Raw genomic sequence first — 11,559 nt, 5'->3', positions numbered from 1 at the left:
ATGTGGAATGCTGGGCTGGAGGAAGCACAAGCTGGAATCAAGATTGCCAGGAGAAATATCAATAACCTCAGATATGCAGATGACACTAACCTTATGGCAGAAAGCAAAGAAGAACTAAAGAGCCTCTTGCTGAAAGTGAAAGAGGGGAGTGAAAAAGTTGGCTTAAAGCTCAACATTCAGAAAACTAAGATCATGGCATCTGGTCCCATCACTTCATGGTGAATAGATGGGGAAACAATGGAAACAGTGACAGACTTTATTTTTTTGGGCTCCAAAATCACTGCAGGTGGTGACTATTGTCTCAAAATCAAAAGAAGCTTGCTCCTTGGAAGAAAAGCTATGCCAAATCTAGACAGTGTATTAAAAAGCAGTGACATCACTTTGCCAACAAATGTCCATATAGTCAAAGCTATGGTTTTTCCAGTAGTTTTGTACAAATGTGAGTCGGACCATAAAGAAGGCTGAGCACCGAAGAATTAATGCTTTTGAACTGTGGCATTGGAGAAAACTCTTGAGGGTCCCTTGGATAGCAAGAAAATCAAACCAGTCAATCCTAAAGGAAATCAACACTGAATAGTCATTGGAAAGACTGATGCTGAAGCTGAAGCTCCAATACTTTGGCCACCTGATGGGAGAAGCCGACCGGTTGGAAAAGACCCTGATGCTGGGAAAGATTGAAGGCAGGAGGAGAAGGGGACGACAGAGGATGAGATGGCTGGATGACATCACTGACTCGATGGACACGAGTTTGAGTAAACTCTGGGAGTTGGCGATGGACGGGGAGGCCTGGCGTGCTGCAGTCCATGCGGTCGCAAAGAGTTGGACACGACTGAGCAACTGAACTGAACTGAACTGAATGTAAGTATTTAGTGCTATAAATTCCCTCACCACACCACTTTAGCTGCATTCCACAAATTTTGATATTCTGTGTTTTTGTTTTCATTCGGTTCTATGTGTCTTAAAAATTTCCTTTGAGACTTCTTCTTTGACCTATGGGTAATTTTTAGAAGTGTGTTGTTTGTTTCCAATGTCTGGAGATTTTCCTGTTGTATTTCTGATATTTTCTGCTTTGATTCCCTCACGATCAGAGAACACACTCTGATTTCACTTCTTTTCAATTTGTTGAGATTTGAGAATCCTCTGGTGGTCCACTGGTCAGGACTTGATGCTTTCCCTGCCGTAGCCCAGGGTTCAATCCCTGATTGGGAAACTAAGATTCCACAAGCCCTGAGACACAGCCAAAAAGTAAATAAATAAAATAAAAATAAATAAATGTGTTGAGATTTCTCACATAACCCCTACCTTCACACTTGCATCAGTTCAGTTCAGTCACTCAGTCACGTCTGACTTTTTTCGACCCCATGGACTGCAGCATGCTAGGCTTCCCTGTCCATCACCAACTCCTGGGGCTTGCTCAAACTCATATCCATCGACTCAGTGATTCCATCGACTCAGTGATTCCGTCCAACCATCTTATCCTCTGTCATCTCCTTCTCCTCCTGCCTTCAATCTTTCCAAGTATCAGGGTCTTTTCCAATGAGTCTGTTCTTCCCATCAGGTGGCCAAAGTATTGGAGCTTTAGCTTCGGCATCAGTGAGAAAACAGATATGATATATTTGCATAGCCTCCCCCATTATCAGCATTCTTTACCACAGTGGTACATTTATTACGAACCAAAATTGACTCGTTATAACCCAAAGTTCATGGCTACGCTAGGGCTGACTCTTGGTGTTGTATATTCTATGGGTTTGGCTAATATGTAAAATGACACATACCTCCCATTAGCCACATAGACAGTATACACCGTATTGAGTATTTTCACTGCCCAAAAAGTGTTTTGTCTATACTCTCCCTCCCCCTAATCCCTGGCAACCACTAGTCTTTTTACTATCTCCATAGTTTTCCCTTTTTCAAAATTTTGCATCATACAGGATGCAACCTTTTCAGATTGACTTCTTTCACTTAGTAATATGTGTTTAAGTTTCCTCCATGTCTTTTCCTGGCTTGATAGCTCATTTCAGTTGATCATTGAATAATATTCCGTTGTCTGGATTAGCACTGTTTATCTATCCATTCACACGATGAAAGACACCTTGGTTGCTTCCGAGGTTTGGCAATTATGAATAAAGCTGCTGTAAACACCTGTGTGTAGGTTTCTGTGTGGACCTAAGTTTTAACTCCTTTGAATAAATACCAAGGAGCTTGATGGGTGGATCGTATGATAACACTATGTTTAATTTTGTAAAAACTGCCAAACTGTCTTCCAGTGTGGTTGTTCCATTTTACATTCCTGCCAGCCACGGATGAGGATTCTTGTTGCTCCACATCCTTGGCAGCATTTGGTGCTGTCAGCGTTCTGCATTTTGGCTATTTTAGTAGGTGTACGGTGGTAGAAATGAAAAAGTTTTAAATTCCATTTGTAATGACACAAAGACATAAAATACTTAGTGATGAATTTAACAAAAAAAAATTTTTTTTTAAGTCTTAAGATAAATGGAAAAAAATAGTATGTTCATGAATTGGAAGACTCGGTGTTGTCAAAGTGGCCAGTTCCCCCCAATGACCAATAGGTTCAGCACAATCTCAATTATATTCTCAGCAGCCTTGTGGAAATATGTAAATTGTCAAGCTGATTCTAATACTTATATGAAAATGTGAATGCCCTATCGCAGCCAAAATAATTGTTGTATTGCTGGAAATTGGAGAACTTACCCAAACTGATTTCAGGACTAAGGAATCAAGGCATAACAGACAGATTAATGTAGCTGACAGGAGCATCAGAGGCAGATCCACACTTAATCAGCATGTTGATTTTTCACAAAGGGGCAAACGCATTTCAACGGGGAAAAGAAGTCTTTTGAACAAATGGTACTGGAACAGCTGGGAGTCCATATTGAGATGAATGAAACTTTATCTTTACTTCACATCATATGTGACATTCAACATGGATCATAGATCTAAATGTAAAAGCCCAAACCATAAAGCTTCTCAAAGAAAACATTAAGAAAAATCTTCATGACCTATGAACTGGACGAAATTCCTCAGATGTGACACAGGAAGCAATGACCAGAAGGAAGATCAACAGACTGACTTCATCAAAGTAGAAAACTCCTGCTTACTGTGAAGAAAATGAAAAGGGAAACCACAAAAGTGGAGAAAATACAGCAAAACAAATAACTGGTAAAGAACTGGTGTCCAGATTAGACAGAAAATCCTACAACTGAATGATCAAGGGGCACGTGCTCAATTCAAAATGGTCAAAAAATCTGAACAGACTCTTTAGAAACAAATGTATATGGGAATCCCCTGGTGGTCCAGCAGTCAGGGCTCTGCACTTCCACTGCAGGGGGTGCAGAGCTCAGTCCCTGGTAGGGTAACATGCATGGTCAAAAAAAAAAAAAAAACCACAAAAATGAAGAATGCATATGAATGGGCAATGAGTGCTCAACATCATTAGTTATCTGGGAAATGCTAATTACAGTCCATGAGATACCACGACAGTGTCTCATGATTAAGATATTTTTATGATTGAAACTTTAGAGGATTGACAACACCAAATGTTGGTATGAATGTGGAACAACCAGAACGCTCCTAAATTGCTGATGGGAACACAAAATGTTACAAGTATTTTGGAAAATGCTTATAAAGTTAAAGACATGCTTGCCCTCTAACCCAGGAATTCTCCGGTACTAGGTACTTTCCTGATAGAAATAAGTGCACATGTTCACAAAAAGGACTGTATGTGACTGTTTATAGCAGCTTTTATTTAGTATACACCTCTAACAGGGAACAACCCAAATGTCCATTACCAGGAGAGTGGATATACAAACTGTGGTGTATCTAATACTGTGGCATCCCAGTTATTAATAAGATGGGAATGATCTATCAGTGTACACAACATAGATGAACTGCACAGACACTGCAGTGAGTGAAAAAACCAGATGCAAAAGAGCACAAAATTTATGATGCCACTTATATGAAGTTCTAGAACAGGCAAAACTATTCAATGATGACAAAAGTCAGAATATTGGGTTTTTTTTACCGGGTGCAGGATCATCTTGTAAGGCACAAAGATATTTTGGGGGTTGGTGAAAAAGTTCTATATCTTGATAAGTGTGTGAGTTACATGGTGCCTGCATTTGTCCAAGCTCATAAAATTGTACACGTGAGATTTGGGCATTTCACTCTATGCACATTTTACCTTAAAAAATTCTGAACTGTAAACATAGATTCAGAATAATACTGAGCAAACAGCAGGTGTTACAGTGGCATGACGGCCACTGTTCATGACACTCGGATCTATGAAAGACCCACAGTTCGTTGCATCTTCGCTTGGCCACCCCCAAGCGTGGTGAGGGCAGAACTCTTTGCTGCCTTGGCTGTACTTGCTCACAGTCACAGGCAAAGTTCTCCCACATTCTAGAGATGGGGGTGCCCCTTGGCACTGCTGCCACAGCATCACTTTGCCTCTCTGTATCTGGAAGGCAGCTCACGTCTGCTCTCTCTCCGTCACTGGCACAACCTGCTTGATTCACACATCCTCCGACGGGCCACCCTCCACTGTGCCATGGACCAATGTTGTGCCTCAGTCGACCTCCCCCTGGGGACCACTGCCCTGCTCCTTGCAATCAGAACTCACCTGGGAACGGGGTGCCTTCATTCCAGACACAGTTCTGTAAAGATTTCCCTGTGAGATCTGGAGCATTTTCATTCCCATGTTCATAAATCACCAAATACTCATTCAGCTCCTGCTGTGTGCCAGGTCCTGAGGATTCTTGGAACCTGCAAGTGGGCAAATCAGGGACGTCCCTTTGGCCTCAGGGACTTACATACTGGTGGAAGGACACAGAGTAGAAGGCAGAATAATGACCCTGTTAGCATGTGACCTTTATTGACAAAAGATGTGACCTGGCAGAGGCCTGGGTGTCTTCTCCTGCATGCGTGCTAAGTCGCTTCAGTTGTGTCCGACTCTTTGCGACCCTATGGACTGTAGCCCGCCAAGGCTCCTCTGTCCATGGGATTCTCCAGGTAAGAATACTAGAGTGAGTTGCCATGCCCTCCTCCAGGGGATCTTCCTGATCCAGGGATTGAACCTGGATCTCTTAAGTTTCTTGCATATGTACGTGGGTTCTTTACCACTGACAGCACCTGAGAAGCCTCTCTCTTCTCATACTGAGAGTAAAAGCATCGACCTGACTCCCACCCTGCTAAGCAGGGCTGGCTGGACCCCTGAGCTCCCGGCTTGAACAATAGGAACCGGAGATTGGAGCCAATGTTTGGAGAGGCCAGATGGATGATGAAGAGTCTGAATCTGCTCGGATGTGGATCTGGAATCATTTGCTTCCTCAGGCTGCTTATGACCTCTGACCTCATGTAGGCTCCTTCTTGCTGGGGCTTGCTCTCCCTCAGCACTGGACACAGCCTGTGCTAGACAAACACATGTAAAATTTAAGAAGAGGTGGGGTACTTCTCTTTTGAAAATTACATCAAGATTACATTATCATATCAATTCTCCTTGTTCACCAAATCCCACTCTTGTTTGGAGAACACCGAGGCCAGCCCCAGGGGATCAATCATGATTAGTTCATTATTCATGGCAATCTTGTTCCCCCTTTCTAATGATTAGACAGAGGTGAGCATGTGACCCAATTCTGGTCAATGAGATAGAAAGGGAAGTCTGCTGGGAGCTTCTGGAAAGAGTTTCTCCCTCCACTTCACAAGTATAGAGAGAGATTTCTGGATGCTGGTGTGTGAGAGTGTGATGCCTGGAGCTATGGCAATCATTTTGCAACTATGAGGTGACAAATTTGAGATTTTAAAAAAAACCCCAAGGACAACGGAGTCAAAAGGTGAAAGGCACTCTTTCCCATATTACCTTATGTGGCAAAAGGAATTTTGCAGATGTGATTATGAATTTTGATCTTGACTCAAGCTACTGGACTGACCTTAGAACTTCTTATCTCAGTAATTCTTCTTGAATACACTTTATGGTTCAATCCACTCAGAGCTAGCTTGGTGTTCTATTACTGGTAGCAGAGACACACTCCTATTCTTCTACTCCAACCATCAGCAGTTCTCCATTCTGCCCAGCATAGAATGGAAAGCCTTAGCCTGACCCACAAAGCCTGTGCCTAACCTTTGCAGCCACACCTCACATCCCTCTCCCCTGAGCTCACTTTCTTCTCACAACACTGACCTTCAGTTTTTTCTTCCCGCTCACCAGGCTTCTCGCCACCTCCAGGCCTTTGCACACGCTGCACCCTCTGGCTGGAACGCTTTCTTCCTGTGTCTCCCTGGAACACTTGGTTAAATTCTCAGATCCTTTTGGCCTCAGTTTATATGGCCTTAAGTGAGACCTTCCCCATCTCTTCTCATCTGGAATTGTGTGTTTATTTATGACTTTATCTAGCATCTGTCTCCCCCACTGGAATGAAAGCTTTATCACAGATGGCACTGGGTCTGCTTTTTTCACACCTAGCCCCTGTACCTACTACTGTGGAGCCCACAGCAAGTGTGCAGTTGTATCTTTTTAAAGAATGTCTGTTGGAGTATAATTGATTTACAGTGTTATGTTGGTTTCAGGTGCACAGCAAAGTGAATCAGTCACATACATGCGTATATCCACTCGCAGTTGTGTTTCTTTTTATTTATGTAGCTGCTCTGTGTCTTAGTTGTGGCATATGGAAACTTTGATCTCTAGTGGCGGCATGTGGGATCTTTCGGCTGTGGTATGTGAACACTTAGTCGCGGCACGTGGCATGTTCCCTGACCAGGGATTGAACCTGGGCCCCTTGCACTGAGAACGCAGAGTCTTAGCCACTGGACCACCAGGGAAGTCCCTCATAGGTGTGTCTTCTGAATGAAGGAAACAGTTTGTGAACCATTATTTCCTGTGCATCTCCTCTGCTATACTCTGAGGCTGTCAGCTTTAGGAATAGTTCACTTAGCTCCGGGGGACCCTTCCTTCCCCAGACAGTCCCTTACATCCCTGTTTGCACTCGATTCGTCTGTTTACAAGTTTGTCACTTGTGTGTGTCAGACACACACACATACACACACACTTAGTAGTCTGTTAGTGTATAAAAAACACACCCCTCCCAAACACACAATAGCTTAAAACAACAATATACACTTATTATCTCATTATTTCCATGGGTCAGAAGTTTGGCTGAAGGCTGAGCTGGGTGTTTCTGGCTCAGAGTCACCTAGGAGACTGAAGTCAGGTGTCCACAGGGACTGCTTGAGGCTAAAGAAACTGCGTCCCGCACGGCTCACGTACAAGCCTGCTCAGCTCCTGGCCTCTCCATTCAAGGCTGCTTGAATGTCCTCACAGCATGGCAGCTAGCTTCCTTTAGATTCATGGGAGCAAGGCGGAAGCCACAGCGCCCCCTGTGACTCAGCCTGGGAAGTTCCATATCATCACACACCGTCATGTCCGCTCTGTTGGTTATGACTTAAGGATGTGAATACCTGGAGGTGCCATCTTGGAAGTTGGCCGCGTACCCTTAGCTCCTCAAGAGCAAGTTCTGCTTTACTCACTTTGGGTTTCCCCAGGGCCCTGCACAGGCTGGGGTGGAGGGTGGAGTCCAAGCCCAAATAAGAATTTGTTGAGAGCATTAATAAACGAACACACTATTTTATGAAAGTTAGCACTGACATCTTGAGCCATTGTAAATGCGCTAATATACGATAGACTGAGCCCATGGTAAGAGCTCTGTGCCAACTCTTGCTGTTATCTCTAAAGATACAGTCTAATTGAATCTGATGCCCAGAGAAGGTGTTGTGTAGGCATGCAATTCATCACACCCATCAGCTCAGCCTCAATGAATTGCAGGGTATGGAGGGTCAGTGATGGCTTGGGGGATTTAAGGACTGCTCCCAACCCCTCAGCTACTGTTGAGAAAGGATCTAAAAATTAAAGACTTTGTGATGAATACATGAACTGAATGAACAAATGATTGCACTGGAGACCCTGAGGAATTCCTTGCCTGAGAGTGAAATTCTATCTCCTTGGCATCCCCTGGCCCTAGACAGGTCTTGGGGAACAGAGTACTGGGCAGAGCTGCTGCAGCCTGGCCTAGGGAGAGCCAGAGCCAGTATGTCCATGAAAAACCATGTTTTCCTGGCCAGGAAAGTGCTCAGGAAGTATGGCCAGTGCCCAAAGGCCCCTGTGTCATCTGCTAGGATGGTCCAGGGACCCAGACATTTTGCTGCTGCTGGCGGTTGGTGGTGGAACAATCTCTCAGCCTCCTTCTTAGGAGATCTTCCTGCCCAACCTGTGGTCACTGTACCCCGGCAGAAGCTCAGTGTTGTTTTGCACAATCCCGGCTCCATGGAAACCACCCAGACTCAGTTAATCCCCATTTCCTTTGCTTCCAGCAAACTGGGTTTATGGGAATCTCTGGGATCCTAGTTAAGGTAAAAATACTAGTTAGCCTCAGGGTCTGCTGGGTGCATAGTCTTAGGGTGACATTCGCCCATCATCTTAAAAAAAAAATTTTGTGTGTGGCTGTGCACCGCACATGGAATCATAGTTTCCCGATTAGGGATCGAACCCACATCCCCTGCAGTGGAAGTACAGAATTTTAACCACTGGACTGCCAGGGAAGTCCCAGTCATTGTTTTATAGAGTGTGTGGATGCTGTTCCATGCAGCCTCTTGTTTCCATCTTAGCATCATGATGTCTTCGGCAGAACGTGTCTGCACCAAGCAGGCAATAAGTCACTTAACAAAGCCCTGGAAATGCCTCTCCAGGGGAGGCGAGGCTGCTGACAGCCACCAGCACTGAGACCAGATGATGTAAGATCTTGGACAAACTGTGCTCCTGAGCCTCAGTGTCTTCATCTGAGAAGCGGGGGTGCCAACAGCAGCTCATCTCGGAGGGCTGGGAGGACAAGGTGGGGTGAGCGCCTGGCCTGGCGCCCCAAACGACGGCTCTGATGGGTGTCACCGGGTGCTGCGTTAACAAACCAATCCAAGATTTGCAAGGCTGCGGCGGGCAGCAGGGACCCTTCCCGCCCCTGCTCCGGGTGGGCCCCCACTCGCCCCTCCAGAAGCCGCAAGTCTGGGGGGGAACCGGTGGGTGTGGGAACAGATCAATTACATCACAGTGTGAGGTCTCTGTGTTTTCCAAACTTTCCATCATGAGTGTTTATTGCTGTGATAATGGGGGGTGGGAGACCCAAAGACCAAACAAACAGCATGATGAGAGAGAAGCAGAAATTGAGAAAAGGGCCAGGGCTGTGGTGTGTGTTACAATAGAAGACAGAATCTTCTTGACATGGGGTCGGGGGGCAGTGGTTAGGTGATGCCCCAGGGAGGCCTCCTCTGGGAGGTCCCTTGGAGGCCTGCGAAGAAGGAGAGATGGGCCAGACCCTGGGATCAAAGAGACAGAGCTGAACTTCGGGGCAACAGAGCTTGTCTGCCACTTGCCGGCTGTTGGGGCTTGGGTAAGAGACGCCTCAGTCTCCCCCTCTGTAAAATGGGGATGATGAAGCTACCACCAGCCCCTCCGCCTCTCAGGGTGGTCGTCGGGATGAAAGGAGGGAACAACCAACAGTGCTTGGAGCTGAGCCTGGCAGGGTGGGCTCTACGTTCAAGTTTTACGGATAGATAAGAGTGGAAGCCCCCCCACCACACATGTGCCGGGGACGCCTGCTGGCCCTGGCTTGTTGGTGCAGCCTGCAGCCTGTGTCGCACAGTCGCCCCTTTTCTTCATCCTCTCCCCTACCACCAGTCTGCTTGTTGCAGGGGAAGAAGGGATGCTAAGCAGAGAGTTACCCCTATCGCCCCACTCTGGTGATGGCTGAGGTCCCTAGAAGGCAGGGTAGGGGCTTTGCAAGCCTCTGTATGTGGTCTCCTACTAACAGGCTGGGGAACACCTTAAGGGGTCTGAGGTCTCCAGTGATCCCTGGTTTGGCAGCCTCTTCCCACACCATCAGCCAACCAGGGCTGGTTTCTGCCCATGGGGATCTGGAAGCCCCTATACAATGCCAGAACAGCTCAGACACCCTGGCATCACTGCGAGGGGGGCTGTCCATCCCCTGGGCACCTCAGCCTCTGTCCATGCCCGTGGCACCCATGGTGTGGACTGGGAGGGGCTGCATTGAGAGAGGGGAGGGTGCAAGGCCATCTGAACTCCCCAGACGGGTGAGCGAGTCCAGGCCTCAGTCTCCTGGTTTGTCCAAGAGTCCATCCGTGCCCCCATGTTTCTGAAAGTCCAGGAAAACAGCTCAGTGATGTGTCTGCTACACAGTGGGTGGCAGGTGGGGCAGGGCACAAACAGCGGGGGCAGGTATCAGGCCCCAGCCCAAGGGCTCCTAGCCACCTTTCCGAACACTGATGCCCAGGGGCTGTGAGCCCCTCCAGGCACCCCTGTCCTTGCTCCCCAGCCGCGTGAAGGGGCCCAACCCAGTTAGCACTCCTCTGTAAGGATGTGGGTGCTCTTTCCGAGAGAACTGGGAGCCTCCCAGCAAGCGCACCCCTGCAGCCTCCCTTCCCCATCTGCCTCACTCAGGGTCCAACCAGAAAAACAGAACCAGCAGGAGATCTACGTGAAGAGATTTATTGCAAGGAATTGGTTATGCAACTGTGGAGCTGGCTAGACAAGCCTGGAATCTGAAGAGCAGGCTGGACTGCAGGGCCAGGGCTGAAGGTGCTGTCTGTGGGCGGAATTTCTTCCCCATCAGGGAAGCCTCAGCTTTGCTCTTAAGGTCTTCCAAAGGATGGAATCAGGCTCACCTAGACTATCTAGCACAATCTGTCTCACTTTAAGTCAACCGATTATGGACTGTAATCACATCCATGGGGCACCTTAGGAGTGACACTAAGATTAGTGTTTGATGGAAGAGTTGGGGACTGCAGCTTTACCAGGCAGGCACCAAGCATCCCTTCATTCTTCCTCTGTCGGTGGTTTCTAGCTTCTTCCTGCTCAAGCATCAACTCTCAGACAGCCCCCACCAGAGGCAGGGTGAGATCGGCTGGGCTCCCAGCTCTCTCCTGCCATGAATTTGCCCGGACCCTCAGCGCTCAGCCCAGCTCTTCCGCCAGCTGTATGTCCCTTGCTTGTGAAATCTCCCTTAACCAGCCTGGGCAAGCCCTCCAGGAGCCCCATTTGGTGTGGAGCCACCCTCAGGGAGCTGCCGGTCATTTAGAGGAGCCGTCAAGAGTCCAGAACACCAGTCTGCTGAGCGCCTCTGTGCTCTGGGCCTTCAGGCCTGGCTCTGGGCTGGGCTCTCTGGTTAGCCTGCAGCTCTGGGTTGCAGGAAACCAACCCCGTGGTTGTTTTGTTTCGATTGCACAACCCTGGAGCAAGAGGCCAGAGTGGACATCTGCTGTTTTGGCTGCCCAACACCCCTGGCCCCCCTCTTTCTGGCAAAAGTCCCCCATTTGCGTCACCGGGAATTCCCCCCATGTGTGCAGCCTGGGGAGTGGGCTGCCAGTCCAGATGCCCGTCCTTCCTTGCCAAGGGGTGGGCCTATAGCCCCAGCTGGGTCAGCAGTCCCCCTTCCCTGTGGACGGGACTCTCACTCCTCGTCCTGATGGCCAGCCTGGTTGCGG

Source organism: Bos grunniens, chromosome 11 (assembly GCF_055505025.1).
Source record: "Bos grunniens cultivar Pamir isolate PY7600 chromosome 11, Bosgru_T2T1.0, whole genome shotgun sequence".
NCBI classification, from domain to species: domain Eukaryota; kingdom Metazoa; phylum Chordata; class Mammalia; order Artiodactyla; family Bovidae; genus Bos; species Bos grunniens.
The sequence above is the reverse complement of the archived record's forward strand: the minus strand, read 5'-3'. Positions refer to the sequence as shown.